This window comes from Bufo gargarizans, chromosome 5, assembly GCF_014858855.1.
Source record: "Bufo gargarizans isolate SCDJY-AF-19 chromosome 5, ASM1485885v1, whole genome shotgun sequence".
NCBI lineage: Eukaryota > Metazoa > Chordata > Amphibia > Anura > Bufonidae > Bufo > Bufo gargarizans.
In genome coordinates this window covers 407,314,652-407,333,438 of record NC_058084.1, presented here as the reverse complement: position 1 = coordinate 407,333,438, position 18,787 = coordinate 407,314,652, and positions in this window count along the sequence as shown.

Below are 18,787 nucleotides of genomic sequence, written 5' to 3'. Positions count from 1 at the left end.
AAAAATTATGGTTGTGGGCCTGCTGCTGAGCTGACCATCTAAAAAATTATGGTTGAGGGCCTGCTGCTGAGCTGACCATCTAAAGCATTAGGCACGAGGGCATCCTAATAATCATGTTGATATGATGGAGGAGGAGGATGAGAAAAGGGTGATTGAACCATATACCCTCTTTTGTGGTGGAAACGGTGCATGGGAATACAGTGTATTCAATACACCATAAAAGCCAGACTTAAAGTGCCTTTATGTTCAGCCGCTTTCCTCTGGTTGAGTAGAGAAGTCAGGGGCAATCCAGGCCTTGTTCATTTTGATAAGAGTCAAACTATCAGCATTTATTATGCCCACAGCAGCACTAAATACCCGCTCTGACAAAACGCTGCCAGCAGGGCAAGCCAGCACCTCCAAAGCATAGAGCGCCAGTTCGTGCCACGTGTCCAGCTTGGATACCCAATAGTTGTAAGGCACAGAGGGTTCATTAAGGACGCTGACACAAACTGCTATGTACTCCTTCACCATCTTCCAAAACTTTTCTCTCCTTGTGACACTAGGCCGCTGGGTTTCCTGAAACTGTCCCAGGCCTTGGAGAGTGTTGCCTTGCCTCTGTTGGAACTGCTGTGTATTACCCTCGCCTCCCTTCCTCGGTTGGCCAAGAAACAACGCACTCTGCTGCCAGTGTTGTCAGCTGGAAATTTTTGGAGCAATTTTTCATCAAGGACCTTCTGGAATTGCACCATTTTGCTAGTCCTCTCCACCACAGGAATGAGAGATGAGAAGTTCTCTTTGTAGCGGGGGTTGAGAAGGGTGAACAACCAATAATCGGTGTTGGCAAAATGCGTATAATGTGAGGGTCACGGGAAAGACATCATAACATAAAGTCAGCCATGTGTGCCAGAGTCCCAATAGACTCATAGAGGTCAGACATCCATGCCCACTCGTCACTTGTGAAGAGCGGGAGCTGACTGGAAAGGCGGTATTCCACTACTGCTCTTTGCTGCTCACAAAGCCTTGACAACATGTGGAACGTGGAGTTCCAGTGCGTGCTCACATTGCACAACAGTCGGTGAGCTGGCAATTGCAAGCGCTACTTCAGCATTGCCTGACCGGCGGCAGCTGTAGATGACTTTTGGAAATGGGCATGCACGCGGTGCACCTTCACCAGTAGGGCAGGCAAATTGGGGTAGGTTTTGAGAAACCGCAGAACCACTAAGTTGAACATGTGGTCTAGGCATGGTATGTGTGTGAGCTTGCCGAGCTCCAAAGCTGCCACCAAGTTATGGCCATTATCAGACACAACCATGCCTGGTTGTAGGTTGAGTTGCGAGAGGCACAGCTCAGTCTGGTCCCTTATACCCTGCCACAGCTCTGGGCAGTGTGCTGTTTGTCACCTAAACATATTAGTTTCAGCACGGCCTGTTGCCGCTTTCCCACTGCAGTGCTACACTGCTTCAAGCTACTGACTGATGGCTGACTGGTGCTGCAAGATGAGAATTCAGAGGTAGACGTGGAGGAGGAGGTGGAGGAGGAGAAGGGGGGTCGCAGCCATTAATGTAGGTCGTGGCGTAAATCCTGATGGAAGTAGGGCCCGCAATCCTTGGTGCCGGTAGCACCTGTGCTATCCCAGGGTACGACTCTCTCCCAGCCTCCACAACATTCACTCAGTGTGCCATCAGGAAAATGTAGCGTCCCTAGCCACAAGCACTTGTCCATGTGTCAGTTGTTAAGTGGACCTTCCTAATAACTGCGTTGGTCAGGACACGGTCATGTTATGGGAGACATGCTGGTGTAAGGCGGGGATGGCACATCGGGAAAAATAGTGGCAGCTGGGGACAGAATAACAAGGGACAGCCACCGCCATCAGGCTGCGGAAAGCCTTAGTGTCCACAAGCCTAAAAGGCAACATTTCCAGGGCCAGCTATTTGGAAAGGTGCACATTTAGTGCTATTGCCTGAGGGTGGGTGACTGGGTATTTGCGCTTTCTTTATAAGGCCTGGGGTATGGACATCTGTACACTGCGCTGGGACACAGAAGTGGATATGCTAGCTGATGGTGCTTGCGAAGGTCCAGGTGCAGGGTGAGAGGCATCCGGGCCTGCGTCTTCATCAGGGGATTGGCTAGCATGTAACACAGGGGAAGAGGAAGCAGTGGTGTGACGTCAGACACTTATTGTGGACCTAGGCATTCGGCCCACCTATTAGGGTGATTTGATGCCATGTGGTGGATCATGCTGGTGGTGGTGAGGTTGCTAGTGTTCACGCCCCTGCTCATTTTGGTACGGCACAGGTTGCAATTGACAATTCTTTTATCGTCCGCACTTTCCTCAAAAAAGCGCCAGACTGAGGAACACCTACTCATTGGCAAGGGAGATTGCCCAAAGGGGGTGCTCCGAGGAACAGTTGCAGGCCTGTTTGGTGTGGCCTGCCTTCTCCCTTTTGCCACCCCACTGCCTCTTCCAGCCTATGGCGGTGCTGCAGATCCCTCCCCCTCTGTACTGCTGTCCACTCTCGGCTTGCCTTCCCAGGTTGGGTCAGTGATTTCATTGTCCACTACCTCCTATTCCACTCCCTCACTCTGGTCATCCTCCTGACTTATTGACCTAACAAGAACCTCACTTATTGACAACTGTGTTTCATCCTCATCCGCAACCTCTTGAGACACTAATTGCCATTGACTTATTATCAACTGTGTCTCATCATTATCATCCACCACAGGAAACACTAATTGCCGTTCCCCACCATCATCTTCTTGTGACTGTGGATGCTAAAGAGTTTGGGCATCGGCGCACACGATCTCCTCATAACCCTTGCTTTGCTTGAAGAGGGACAACAACCAAACAAAACTCAATATTTATGGCCCTGATTCTGTAGTTTATAGAAACACCCCATATGTGGTCATAAACAGCTGTACGAACACACGGCAGGGCGCAGAAGGAATGGTATGCCATACTGTTTTTGGAAGGCAGATTTTGCTGGACTGTTTTTTTTGACACCATGTCCCATTTGAAGCCCCCCTGATGCACCCCTAGTGTAGAAACTCCCAAAAAGTCACCCCATTTTAGAAACTACGGGATAGGGTGGCAGTATTGTTGGTACTAGTTTAGGGTAAATATGATTTTTATGCTCTATATTACACTTTTTGTGAGGCAAGATAACAAGAAATAGCTGTTTTGGCACAGTTTTTATTTTTTGTTATTTACAACATTAATCTGACAGGTGAGATCATGTGATATTTTTATAGATCAGGTTGTCACGGATGCGGCGATACCTAATATGAAATGTTTTTTTTATTTATGTAAGTTTTACACAATGATTTCTTTTTTGAAGCAAAAAAAATAATAATCATGTTTTAGTGTTTCCATAGTCTGAGAGCCATAATTTTTTTCAGTTTTTGGGCGATTACCTTGGGTAGGGTATGATTTTTGCGGGATGGGATGATGGTTTTATTGCCACTATTTTGGGGTGCGTGTGACTTTTTAAACGCTTGCCATTACACTTTTTGTGATGTAAAGTGACAAAAAATAGTTTATTTAGCACAGTTTTTATTTTAATTTTTTTACGGTGTTCATCTGAGGGGTTAGGTCATGTGATATTTTTATAGAGCCGGTCGATACGGTTGCGGTGATACCTAATATGTATACTTTTTTTTATTTATGTAAGTTTTACACAATAGTATCTTTTTTTATAACTTTATTTGGGGAAAATGACGTTTTTGTTTATTTTTACTTGAAACTTTTAATTCTTTTTGGGGAAAACTTGATTTTTTCAACTTTTTTTTTCACTTTATTTTTTGTCCCACTTTGGGACTTGAACTTTTGGGGGTCTGATCCTTTACAATGCATTCCAATACTTCTGTATTTGAATGCATTGGCTGTATGAGTAATACTGTGTGTATTACTCATACAGCTTCCGGCCTGTGAGATCCAGGGGGCTGGATCTCACAGGCTCATCACCGGAAGGCAGTGCGCTGCCTTCCATTCCATCGGGTTCCCCCCACAGCCCCATGAGGACCCGATGGAACCGCCGCCGCACCAGGTAAAAGCCGCAAACCGCAGGTCTGAATTGACTTGCGGTTTCCGGCGATCGCTGATACGGGGGGGGTCACATGACCCCCCCGGCGTTGTGACAGGATGCCCGCTGAATGATTTCAGCGGGCATTCTGTTCCTATTAACCCCCGCCGCGCCGCAATGTACTTTTAAAGTTAGGACGTACCGGTACGTCCTGAGTCCTTAAGGACACTGCAAACATGGCGTACCGGTACGTCCTTAAGGGGTTAAATAGTAAATAAGTAAATAAAATAAATAACACAGCAGTGCAATATATCTATCACTAGCATTGTAAGATTAAATTATTTTTTTTATTCAGGCCTATAGGAAAACAAGTTTCCAGCTCATACATCCAAAAATCCTCTCGGCTGAGAAGCTTTTTCCTATGATCTCCGCCTCTAACAGGTGTGTTAACCTTCCTCCATCCTCCTCCTACTCCGCTTCCTCATCCTCTACCGTCTCCTTATCCGGTCAGTGTAACACCTTCACCACCTACTTCAGCACAGCCAGGGGTAAACAACAGCAGGCAGTTTTGAAACTTATCTGTTTGGGGGACAAACCCACACTGCGCAGGAGGTGTTGGTGCCAGTGAGCATCAAGCCAGTGAGCATCAAGCCCGGCATGGTGGTGTGCGATATTGGGCGAAATCTCGTAGCAGCTCTGGGCCTAGCCGGTTTGACGCACATCCCTTGCCTGGCACATGCGCTGAATTTGGTGGTGCAGAAATTCCTGAAAAATTACCCTGATATGTCAGAGCTGCTGCAGAAAGTGCAGGCCGTCTGTGCGCGCTTTCGGCCTTCTCACCCTGCTGCTGCTCGCCTGTCAGCACTGCAGCGTAACTTCGGCCTTCTCGCTCACCGCCTCATATGCGACGTGCCCACAAGGTGGAACTCCACCTTGCACATGCTGCCCACACTGTGCGAGCAGAAGCAGGCGATAGTGGAGTTTCAGCTGTAGCACACACGGGTGATTCGCTCTGGGGAACAGCACCACTTCACCACCAATGAGTGGTCCTCTATGCGAGTGCCTTGTTGCCTGTTTCAAGTACTCCACCAACATGGCCAGTGCCGATAATGCCGCTTTCAGCATTACTATTACACTTCTATGCCTCCTTGAAAACACGCTTTGGGTGATGATGGAAGAGGATGTGGCACAGGAAGAGGAGAAGGAGGGATCATTTACAAGGGTTTCAGGCCAGTCATTCACGAGTGACTCCGAGGGTGGGTCCTGCGCCAACATACGCCAGGTACACAATTGTCCAGCCAGGGCACAGTTCTGGAGGATGACGAGGTGGAGGATGAGGAGGAGAAACCATGTTCACAGCAGGCTGGCACCCAAAACAGCTCATGGGCATCACTGGTGCGTGACTGGGGGGATACAAAGGACACAGATAATACACCTCCCACAGAGGACAGCTTGTCGTTTCCTCTGGGCACCCTGGCACCCATGAGCCAATGTGGAGAAGCTCACGTTCATTAAAATGATCCAGGCAGGGATCCCACAGTACTTGTCCATACCTTGTGCAGAATAGACATGTATACCGGTCTCACCCAGCCATTGTTGTACTCCAGCGCTCTTTCTCTTTGTTTTATTTTTTTTATTTACCAATGTTTTGGGGTCTACCCAAAAAAAAATTATAATAATAAAATAACAAACAATAACCTGTGTTGGCTACCTCCTCCTCCACCAACGTTTTCACCTACACCGCCACATCCACTGGCTCCTCATAATCCTACTCCATATGAACCTCCTCCTCCTAGATCAAGATATTTTTTTTTAACGTATTTTATGTTATTTGAAGTTATTTCCCTATCCACATTTGTTTGCAGAGCACCTGCCATGCTCTTAACCACATTTTGCTGCCTTTTGCAGGCCTCTAGCCCTTTCCATGACTTTTTTAGAGCCATTTTAGTGCTCCAAAGTTCAGGTCCCCATTGACTTCAATGGGGTTCGGGTTTGGGGTCAAGTTCAGGTCAAGTTCGGGTTATATACCAACATACCACATGATCAAGCTTTGATAGCCCTTCAATGGTTCCTTCAGGTGTATAGTAACTATACATCAACACTCCAAGAATTTATTTGTATGTCTGTGGATTTTCTTATGAAGCATAATTTTTTTATGTTTGATGATCAATTTTATTTACAAGTTTCTGGAGTGTCGATGGGAGTTAAATGTTCTCCTTTAATAGCTAACATCTACATGGCATGGTGGGAAAAGCAATTTCTGTTTGCCGATTCTAACCCTTACTCCCTTGCCATTAAATGGTATTGAAGATATATAGATGATTTGCGGTTTGTTTGGTCAGGGGACAGTTCACATATACCATCTTTAAAAACTCTTAATAGCTGCTTAAGTTCCCTTTCCTTTAGCTTGCATTTTGATGTCAGCACTATTTCCTTTTTGGATCTTAGGTTAATGGGGCATAATTAAATCTGAAAAGTATGTTCCATAACATATAGAAAAGAGAAAGCGAGTAATACCACCTTATTAACAACATCATGAAAAACCATCACACTCTACACGTAATATACCTAAAGGGGAACTAATTAGGGCGAGATGGAACTGCTCTGGCAGAGATAGTTTTTTATCGGAGGCAGAGAATATTAAGAGTAGATTATGCCAGAGAAAAAATGCTGCAAAGTCTGTACAAGGGGCGATAGATTGGGCGCTTTCCTGAGATAGACGTTCTCTAGTCTTCTCTAATAAAACACTATCAAAGAAGCAAAAGAAACAATGTATTCAAAAATCTAAACACAGACAAGTCACTTTTAACACACAATATAGTGAGGAATATCAAGATATATGAAAAATAGTAAAGCGCCACTTGCCTGTTCTGAATTTTGACAGAGATTGGAGTGCGATAGTGGCTGATGGAATTAGATGTGTGGCCCGTAAAGCATCCAATCTAGGTCAAATGCTCAGTACGAGTTTGTTCCTTCCCTAACAAAAAACCTACTTGGTTAAAACATAATGGAAGCTACAAGTGTGGTCAGAATAGATGTATTTGCTGCAATCATATGTTTATTAATAGAACTTATACTTCTGCAGCCAATAATAGTAAATCATATTTAAATTGCAATACGGAATACGCTGTTTATCTCAAGTCATTACATGTACAGCTTGCAATCTTCAATATGTGGGCTGCACCACAAATTCAATCAAAACAAGAGTACAAAAACATATATCTGACATATCGCATCATAAAACGCGGAATGTGTCTGCAGCAAGTACACATTTTGCTGTAGTACATCAAGGCAGCATGTCCAATTTGATTGTTCAGGGAATAGAAAGGGTAAGAGGCAGAGATCATAGGAAAAAGCTTCAAATTTTGGATGTATGAACTGGGAACTTGTTTTCCCATAGGCCTGAATAAAAAACATGATTTAATCTTACAATACTAGTAATAGATATACTGCCCTGCTGTGTTATTTTTTTTAATTACTGATTATCTATCTATCTATTTATATATGAGTTTTTAGATTTTTCTTTTTTTTTTTCTTTCTCTTTTTGTCTGCACATATAGGGAATTGTGTTATACCCCTTTATTTCCCACCCCAGATAAACCACGTGACCCGTTCCTTGGTTTGGATTGGTCAAATGTGGGTTTTTATGGAGTGGGATTTTAAGGCTAGATTTATCATGAATACGGACTGTAATTGTTAGGTCCAAAATGCGTAGACCGTGTACTGTTTCTCCTGTGTATGGAAATTTTACTGCTTGGAATCAAAGTTTATATTTTAGAAGCTGGACCTTTCATCTCATTTTCCCTTGCAAATTTTTTGTATGCGCACACGTTAAACAGGAGATGTAGCGCAGATAATGTCACTGTCTGCAGCGTCTACAGAAAAAGTACACTGGATGCATGTCACAGATACTTTTTGTATGCGCACACGTTAAACAGGAGATGTAGCGCAGGTAATGTCGCTGTCCGCAGTGTCGACTGAAAAAGTACACTGGATGTCACAGATATTTTTAGGATGCACAAACATTATACAGGAAATCTAGCACAGGTAATGTAACTGTCCACAGCGGACACTGTCTATGGAAAAAGTACACTGAATGTTACAGATATTTTTAAGTTGCGCACACGTTACACAGGAGATGTAGTGCAGATAATGTCGCTGTCTGCAGCGGCCAAACAATTGCAAGCTATTTAGCGCAGGTTGCGCTAAAAATACATATTGCTGCCAGACACAACAATAGTTCTTAAAACGACTTTTGGGTCTCTAACACCAACCCTCCCTAACAAAAAAAGAAAATTACATTTCTTACACTATCTGTCCCTTCTATAGCACAGCTCTCCCTGACTAAGTCTGGCCATACTACGTGTCATCGGGTGCTTTATAGCACCCAATGACACGTTTTTGGCCAGCCAATCACTGTAATGCCAGTAACCAACATGGCTACGGCATTACAGTGAGTGGCAGCACTTACCTGCATGTTTATTGGCTGCGTAGCAGGGGGAGGAGACTCAAGCATCACGCTCGAGTACACGCGTTATTCGGCCGAACACCACGATGTGCCGAGCATCGTGATGCTAGAGCCAAACTGGTGTTCGGCCGAGCATGCTCAATCAAAACTACTCCTCACACATCACTAATTCCAGTTCATCAGTTTTATTAGTCAGGCTTATGGCATTAGTATACATACAATTAAGAGATTTATGTATATTTTTTACCCTTCACCTTTCCTTCTGAACTGTTCTAGTCCCTCCTTCCATTCCTTCCCCAGTCTCATTACCTTGCCCCGGCCTCTATCTGCACCATCTTCCCATCCTATAATTTAATTTCCCTACCCCCAGTCCCTAGTTTAAACACTCCTCCAACCTTCTAGCCATCTTCTCCCCCAGCACAGCTGCCTCTTCCCCATTGAGGTGCAGCCCATCCCTACGATAGAGCCTGTAGCCAACAGAGAAGTCGTCCCAGTTCTCCAGGAACCCCCCTCCTTCCTACACCAGTTCTTGAGCCACTTGTTAACCTCCCTAATCTTCATCTGCCTTTCTTGTGTGGCTCGTGATACAGGTAGTATTTCGGAAAACACAACCTTTGAGGTACTTGCCCTAAGCTTTTGAACTAAATCCCTAAAATCATTTTTAAGGACGCTCCACCTACCTCTAACTTTGTCATTGGTTCCAATATGGACGATGACTTCTGGATCTTCTCCAGCCCCAGTAATCTGTCAACCCGATCCGCGATATGTCGAACTCGACTGCCAGGAAGACAACACACCGTTCGACAAACCCGATCTTTGTGACAGATTACCCTATCTGTACCCCTAATAATTAAGTCTCCCACTACCAGCACCTGTCTGGCCTGCCCTGCTCTCCTGGTCCCCTGCTTACTGGAGCTGACAATCCCCTGGCTGGCAGAGGAAATGTAATGGAAAAAAAATTGAAAAAAATATTTTAAAAAATTGACATATTTGATATTGCCGCATTCATGACGGCCAGCTCTATAAATATATCACATGATCCACCCTGTCCGATAAACACCATAAAAAAAAAAACTTTGTTAAAAAGTCATTTTTGTCACCTTGCATCACAAAAAGTACAACACCAAGTGATCAAAAAGGCGTATGTCCCACAAAATGGTACCAATAAAATCATCACCTCATCCCGCAAAAAATAAAAAAACTTTAGCTTTGAGAACATGGAGACATTAAAACATTGTTTTCTTGTTTCATAAATGCTATTATTGTGTTAAAGTGAAAAAAAAGCATACATATTAGGTATCGCCGCATCCATAACAACCAGCTCTATAAAAATATCACATGACCTAACCCCTCAGGTGAATACCGTAAAAAAAAAGTGGCAAAAAAGCAATTTTTTGTCACCTAACATCACATAAAGTGCAACACCAAGCGATCACAAAGGTATACGCCCCCCAAAATAGTATCAAACTGTCACCTCATCCCACAAAAAAATTGATGCTAACTAAAACAATCAGTCAAAAAATAAAAAAGCTATGGCTCTCAGACTATGGAGACACTAAAACATCATTTTTTTGTTTCAAAAATGCTATTATTGTGTAAAACTTAAATAAGAAAAAGTATACATATTAGGTATTTCCACATCCGTAACGATCTGCTCTATAAAAATGTAAAATGACCTAACCCCTCAGATGAACGCTGTAAAAATAAATAAATAAAAACTGTGCTAAAACGACCAATTTTTGGGTCACCTTGCACCATAAAGTGTATAATGAATGATCAAAAAATCATATGTACCCAAAAATGGTACCAATAAAAATGTCAACTCTTCCGGGGAAAAAACGAGCCCCTGCACAAGTTGATCTACAGTAAAATAAAAAATATATGGCGTTCAGAAAATGGAGACAAAAGCATAATTATTTTCAAAAAATGCTTTCTTATGTAAAACTGAAACAAACAAACAAAATAGACATATTTGATATCATTGTGTCCGTAACAACCTGCTTTATAAAAATAGCACATGATCTACCCTGTCAGATGAATGTTGTAAAAAATAAAACCAGTGCCAAAACAGCAATTTTTTTGTTACCTTGCCTCCAAAAAATGTAAGCGCATTAAAAAAATCATATGTACCCCAAAATAGTACCAATAAAACTATCACTTTATCCCCAAGTTTCCAAAATGGGGTCACTTTTTGGGAGTTTCTACTGTAAGGGTGCATCAGGGGGGCTTCAAATGGGACATGGCATCTAAAAACCAGTTCAGCAAAATCTGCCTTCCAAAAACCATATGGCGCTCCTTTTCTTCTGCGCCCTGACATGTGCCCTTACATCAGTTTACGACCACATGTGGGCTGTTTATGTAAACCGCAGAATCAGGGTTACAAATATTGAGTTTTGTTTGGCTGTTAACCCTTGGTGTGTTAAACAAAAAATGGACTAAAATGGAAAATCTGCCCAAAAAGATAAATTTGGAAAATTTGATCTCCATTTTCCTTTGTTTCTTGTGGAACACCTAAAGGGTTAACAAAGTTTGTAAAAATCAGTTTTGAGTAGCTTGAGGGGTGTAGTTTTTTCAATGGGGCCACTATGCAAGCCTCACAAAGTGTCTTAAAAAGTGGGTTTTGTAAATTTTCTAAATAAATTTAAGAATTGCTTTTAAAAATATAAGCCTTCTAATGTCCTAAAATTTTTTAATGACATTTACACAATGATGCCAACATAAAGTAGACATATGGGGAATGTTAAGCAATAAATATTTTATGAGGTATAACTTTCTGTTTTAAGAGCAGAGAAATTGACATTTAAAAAATTGTGAATTTTACAAATTTTTTGGTAAATTTGGGTTTTTTTCATAAATAAAGGTGAAATATATTGACTCAAATTTATGACTATCATGAAGTACAATGTGTCACGAGAAAACAATCTCAGAATAGCTCTCCATTTGTGAGATCCGTTCAGGGCTCTCAAAAGTGGTCCAGTTTTTTTGCCTCCGTTCAGTCACCATTCCGCTCTGGAGGCGGACACCAAAACGCTGCCCTCAAAGTTTTGCTGTTCGCCTGACGAAGCAGGGCGTCCCCTATTGACTTTTAATGGTGTTCAAGAAGGATCCGTCATGGCTCTAAAAGACATAATACAACCGGATCTGTTCATGATGGATGCATATGGTTGTATTATTGTAGCGGAAGACTTTTTGCAGATCCATGACGGATCCGCAAAAAACTCTAGTGTGAAAGTAGCCTAATTCGTCACAAATTTAATTTATTTGTGAAATTCGGCAACACAGCTGAATGGAGATTTTCAGAACTTTGCTCATCTCTAATCATAGCAGATTGCTTAAAAGGACACTTTAATCAGAAAGAGATGTTTTTTTTAACTGAATATTCATAGATACAGTTTATTTTAGAATTGTGTGGCTGTTTATTGTTTTAATTTCTGCAGCACAATACCAATGAAAAGTACATAAAACATATTGGGGGACATTTACTAAGACTGGCCATTTAGACACCGGTGTTAGTCCATGTCCACAGCCACATGATGCGCCTACGTTATGTATAAGCCGGCCTTTACATAAGTCAGGCAATTTACCGGCTACTTGGTGACTTGCTTAAATCTATGTCAGCTCCCTTGCTGGTGTATATTTAACCCTTTCATGACCGGGCCCAAAAAAGTCCTAAATGTCCAGGCAACTTTTTGTGATTTTGTGCACGTGGTGGTTTAGTGACCGTAGCTTTTTTATTTGTTTGACTACCAAAATAATTTTTGAGAATGTTTTTTTTTACTTGACACTTAGGACTTTTTATTAGAATGTTTTTTTAAGATTTTTATTTTTAGGTTTAATTTGGAAGAAAACTGCTAATTATTATTAAAAAGTTTTTTTTAATAGCTTTTTATTTCTTAAATATTAAAACTGACACAAAAATGAATTATTGCAATAGATTCCCTATTTTGTGACGATAGTTTTCATATATAACATGTATAGGTTTCAGAGAACGGGGCGACTATGGTGACAGTTTCTATTAGCGACTGCATTTTTTATTTTATTTTTAATATTTTTTTCTATTTGTTATTTGTTTATTTATTTTTTATTTTTTTAACTTAGATTTTAATATCTTTTTAGCACATAATATGTCCCCCAGGATATCTTTAAAAGACCTCTGGAGGACAGACTTTTTTTTCCGCTGTTTCCGCTGTAACTGGGGCATCCACAGGAGCCCCAATTACAGAGGAAAACAGCCCCAAGTGGGGGCATGACACACAGGCAGAGCTGTCCCTGCTCCAGACACCCCCCAGCGGTCATGTGACCGCCGGGACTAAAAGAGGAAGTGGCTCTGCCGCTTCCTGCTCTCTCCACCATGTGCTCGTTCAGCGTTCACCTGCAGGCACAAGAGTAGGCAGAAACGGTAATAAACTGCTCCTGTTCTCTCTTCAGGGCCCCTGCTGTGTCTGTCAGCCGAGACCTGACCTGCTTCTGCTAGATTGCAGGAGCAGGAGCTTTAATCCCAGCGCTGATCAGTGCTGGGATTAATGCACTGCCTGAATTTGTATATACGTGCTATCTGCACGGGGCATGTGCAGATAGGATGTATATATACAGTGGGCATTCTGGAAGGGGTTAAGTAATTTTCTATGCCAAAAACAGGCGTAAAAAATGATGTAACAGACGAGATTGGTGATCCGCCCACACCACGCCCCGCTTTATCGGGACAGGTGAAAAATTATAGCACACTTTCTGTAAATCCAATAAACTTCATTTCACTTCTCAAATATCACTGTGTGTGTCTCCTATATGATATATTTAACTGACATTTATCGTAACCACCAGCGATTTATACAGAAAAATCATGACGATTAACAAGGTTGCCCAAACTTTAGCATCCCACTGTATATTCTTATTATTATAGCCAAATTTACCGCCCTAACTCCTCCCACAGTTTTTACACTACATAGACAGTAATATACCGAAACGTGCAGATTGTTCCCGATTAGTGTGCTATTACTTTGTGGAACATTTCGCCGAATGGTTCACAAAATATTGTCGTTTTTGTGATGAAATTGGTCCCATAGGAATGAATGGCGGAATGTTCAAAACTAGAGTGGGAGCTGACAAAAGCTAGAGTGTGAGCTAAAAAATCAGGACATGATTTCAAAACTGCCGCCACTCCCTCATTTTCAAGCCTACCTATGCATCAAAATGTAGATCTGGGTCTTGTGATTCTCGCAATATAAAGCTCTTCGCTGTAGGATTTATTTTTAAGCTACAAACCGTTTGATGATGGCAAACGCCAGTGAAGTGAGCAAGTTGGAGCAGTTTTTTTCTAACCACTCTTCTCTGCCCTTGTACAGTGAGTTGCCATAGGAACCCAGGTGTGTGAGCAGCCAGCAGATTGACAAAAGCTAGAGTGTGAGCTGAAAACATCAGGACATGATTTCTAAACTGCCACCACTCCCTCATTTTCAAGCCCACCTACACAAATCTTATATCAAAACGTTCAGCTATCCCTGCTGCCACTAAAAATGTCCACGACTAAGCCACAGTCCTGATAGTTTTCTCGATATGACCATTTGTTTGCAACTCACGCCACCCATTGACATTCATTGAAACTGCACTCTAGCCACCTCAAATTTGAAGGACAATTTGTAAACAGTGACTGTGCCTTCATTTTTAACATTTCAGAGACATACTATGCACCAAAATGTAGGTCTGGGTCTTGTGATTCTCACAATATAAAGCTCTTTGCTGTAGAATTTATTCTTAAACTACAACAGTTTGAAGATGGCAACCGCCAGTGAAGTGAGCAATTTGGAGCTGTTTGTTTTTAACCGCTCTTCTCTGCCCTTGCTGTAGAGCAGCTGTGTGAGCAGCCAGCGGAGTGACAAAAGCTAGAGTGTGAGCTGAAAAATCAGGACATGATTTCTAAACTACCACCACTCCCTCATTTTCAAGCCCACCCACACAAATCGGCTGCTAATGTTTTTATAAATGTATGTTTTAATGTTACTGTGAAGCACTTTGGGCAACAACATTGCAATTAAATGTGCTATATAAATAAATAAAAGTTGAAATGCATTTCTCACTCTATCAAGCTTGTCATGTGCACTTTTTAAATTTGATCAATCAATCGGTTAGTGTAATGTTTACTATCTTTACTCACTCCAAACACTCCACACAGTTACTCGGACCACTCCATAAAGTTACTCTGCCCAGTCTAACCTTTCCACAGTTACTCCAGCCACACAACAGTTACTCAAGCCTCTCCACCCAGTTACTCCACCCACTCCAGTTGTAGACTACTGGTGGAAGCAAGAACACTTCACACAATTTCCCCAGAAATTGTCGCTTTTCTAGAATATTAATACTAGTGTATGAAACACTGATATCGATAACTTCCCCCAGTATCTGATTACAAATATTACACTTATTATACTCTCCCGTTACAGCTCCAGAGATCTGTTTTAGTAAATTCCCTTCCGGTAATATCGCAGTAATTGCACTGGAGGTAAATGTTAGTTTCATCTGTAATGTGTGACGTGTGAGGAAAAACTGCAAATAATTCACATATGTTCTAGGTGTCTGTGTTCTAGAACCAAATATACAATAGAACAGTCTGGTTGCTATGACAACATCACCTCTCATGGCTACTGCATTTATTTATTTTCTTAAAGTGAAGCTTTCATCTTTAATTGGAATACCTTTTAACTCCTTCAGGGTGTTGCTTATTTTGGTCACAATAGCGTTAATACTTTGGGGAAATAAAATAAGCTATCTCAGACGCTCTAATAGACATAAATGGAGCAGCCGTGTGCATTTCCGACCAGCCACCAGTCCATTTCAGAGGGTTTCCATGGGGTACAGGGCCCCCATTCTTGTGATTAGTGGAGATTCCCCCACAGTTTGAATAGTTCTCCCCTATCCTGTGGATAAGGCATAACCTTCTGTACCTAAAATACCCCTTTAACGATAAGCCATATTCTGAGAGCCATACGTTTTTGGTCTTTTGGTGGAGCTGTGCGAAGCTTGTTTTTTGTAGGACAAGCTGTAGTATTCAATAGTGTCATTATGGATATATATGAATTTGTGATCACCTTTTACTGCATTGCACCTATCTAGAGTTGAGCGAACACCTGGATGTTCGGGTTCGAGAAGTTCGGCCGAACATCCCGGAAATGTTCGGGTTCGGGATCCGAACCCGATCCGAACTTCGTCCCGAACCCGAACCCCATTGAAGTCAATGGGGACCCGAACTTTTCGGCACTAAAAAGGCTGTAAAACAGCCCAGGAAAGAGCTAGAGGGCTGCAAAAGGCAGCAACATGTAGGTAAATCCCCTGCAAACAAATGTGGATAGGGAAATGAATTAAAATAAAAATTAAATAAATAAAAATTAACCAAAATCAATTGGAGAGAGGTTCCATAGCAGAGAATCTGGCTTCCCGTCACCCACCACTGGAACAGTCCATTCTCAGATATTTAGGCCCCGGCACCCAGGCAGAGGAGAGAGGTCCCGTAACAGAGAATCTGTCTTCATGTCAGCAGAGAATTAGTCTGCATGTCATAGCAGAGAATGAGGCTTCACGTCAGCCACCACTGCAACAGTCCATTGGCATATATTTAGGCCCAGCACCCAGGCAGAGGAGGGAGGTCCCGTAACAGAGAATCTGTCTTCATGTCAGCAGAGAATTAGTCTGCATGTCATAGCAGAGAATGAGGCTTCACGTCAGCCACCACTGCAACAGTCCATTGGCATATATTTAGGCCCAGCACACACACAGGCAGAGGAGAGAGGTCCCGTAACAGAGAATCTGGCTTCATGTCAGCAGAGAATCAGTCTGCATGTCATAGCAGAGAATGAGGCTTCACGTCAGCCACCACTGCAACAGTCCATTGGCATATATTTAGGCCCAGCACACACACAGGCAGAGGAGAGAGGTCCCGTAACAGAGGATCTGGCTTCATGTCAGCAGAGAATCAGTCTGCATGTCATAGCAGAGAATCAGGCTTCACGTCAGCCACCACTGCAACAGTCCATTGTCATAAATTTAGGCCCAGCACCCAGGCAGAGGAGAGAGGTCCAGTAACAGACAATCTGGCTTCATGTCAGCAGAGAATTAGTCTGCATGTCATAGCAGAGAATGAGGCTTCACGTCAGCCACCACTGCAACAGTCCATTGGCATATATTTAGGCCTAGCACACAGGCAGAGGAGAGAGGTCCCGTAACAGACAATCTGGCTTCATGTCAGCAGAGAATCAGTCTGCATGTCATAGCAGAGAATGAGGCTTCACGTCACCCACCACTGCAACAGTCCATTGGCATATATTTAGGCCTAGCACACAGGCAGAGCAGAGAGGTCCCATAACAGACAATCTGGCTTCATGACAGCAGAGAATCAGTCTGCATGTCATAGCAGAGAATGAGGCTTCACGTCACCCACCACTGCAACAGTCCATTGGCATATATTTAGGCCTAGCACACAGGCAGAGCAGAGAGGTCCCGTAACAGACGATCTGGCTTCATGTCAGCAGAGAATCAGTCTGCATGTCATAGCAGAGAATGAGGCTTCACGTCAGCCACCACTGCAACAGTCCATTGGCATATATTTAGGCCCAGCACCCAGGCAGAGGAGGGAGGTCCCGTAACAGAGAATCTGTCTTCATGTCAGCAGAGAATTAGTCTGCATGTCATAGCAGAGAATGAGGCTTCACGTCAGCCACCACTGCAACAGTCCATTGGCATATATTTAGGCCTAGCACACAGGCAGAGCAGAGAGGTCCCGTAACAGACAATCTGGCTTCATGACAGCAGAGAATCAGTCTGCATGTCATAGCAGAGAATGAGGCTTCACGTCACCCACCATGTCCGACCATGTCCACGACCATGTCCACGTCCGCGTCCCTTACTAGATGTTTTTCTCTTTGTTATGGTTCACCACAACAACAAATATATTATTTGGCCCAATGTATTGTATTCAAATTCAGCGGGATATAAATTTGAGGCCTAGTATTTAGGCGCTGGGTGACCGGTATGGATTTAGTGACAGAATTAGACTTGGAAATGCACAGAAGCGTGTGTGTGTGAAGTTATTCTGAATGACCCAATGTGCACCTTGAATATTATATACCCTTTTAGGGATAGATTTCAAATAGCTCTGATATAGCAGAAACCACTAAATTATGAAATTGCTAAATTGGGAATTGTATTTCAACCCAGAACAAAAAATGTGCTTTGACGGACACTAAATAACTTTCCCAGCCACAACAGGACAGCGGTAACGAGAGATTTAGCAGGATATAAATTTGAGGCCTAGTATTTAGGCGCTGGGTGACAGGTATGGGTTTAGTGCCAGAATTAGACTTGGAAATACACAGTAGCGGGTGTGTGTGAAGTTATTCTGAATGACCCAATGTGCACCTTGAATATTATATACCCTTTTAGGGATAGATTTCAAATAGCTCTGATATAGCAGAAACCACTAAATTATGAAATTGCTAAATTGGGAATTGTATTTCAACCCAGAACAAGAAATGTGCTTGAACGGACACTAAATAACTCGCCCAGCTACAGCACTAGGGACAGATTTAGCGGGATATAAATTTGAGGCCTAGTATTTAGGCGCTGGGTGACAGGTATGGGTTTAGTGCCAGAATTAGACTTGGAAATACACAGTAGCGGGTGTGTGTGAAGTTATTCTGAATGACCCAATGTGCACCTTGAATATTATATACCCTTTTAGGGATAGATTTCAAATAGCTCTGATATAGCAGAAACCACTAAATTATGAAATTGCTAAATTGGGAATTGTATTTCAACCCAGAACAAGAAATGTGCTTGAACGGACACTAAATAACTCGCCCAGCTACAGCACTAGGGACAGATTTAGCGGGATATAAATTTGAGGCCTAGTATTTAGGCGCTGGGTGACAGGTATGGGTTTAGTGCCAGAATTAGACTTGGAAATACACAGTAGCGGGTGTGTGTGAAGTTATTCTGAATGACCCAATGTGCACCTTGAATATTATATACCCTTTTAGGGATAGATTTCAAATAGCTCTGATATAGCAGAAACCACTAAATTATGAAATTGCTAAATTGGGAATTGTATTTCAACCCAGAACAAGAAATGTGCTTGAACGGACACTAAATAACTCGCCCAGCTACAGCACTAGGGACAGATTTAGCGGGATATAAATTTGAGGCCTAGTATTTAGGCGCTGGGTGACAGGTATGGGTTTAGTGCCAGAATTAGACTTGGAAATACACAGTAGCGGGTGTGTGTGAAGTTATTCTGAATGACCCAATGTGCACCTTGAATATTATATACCCT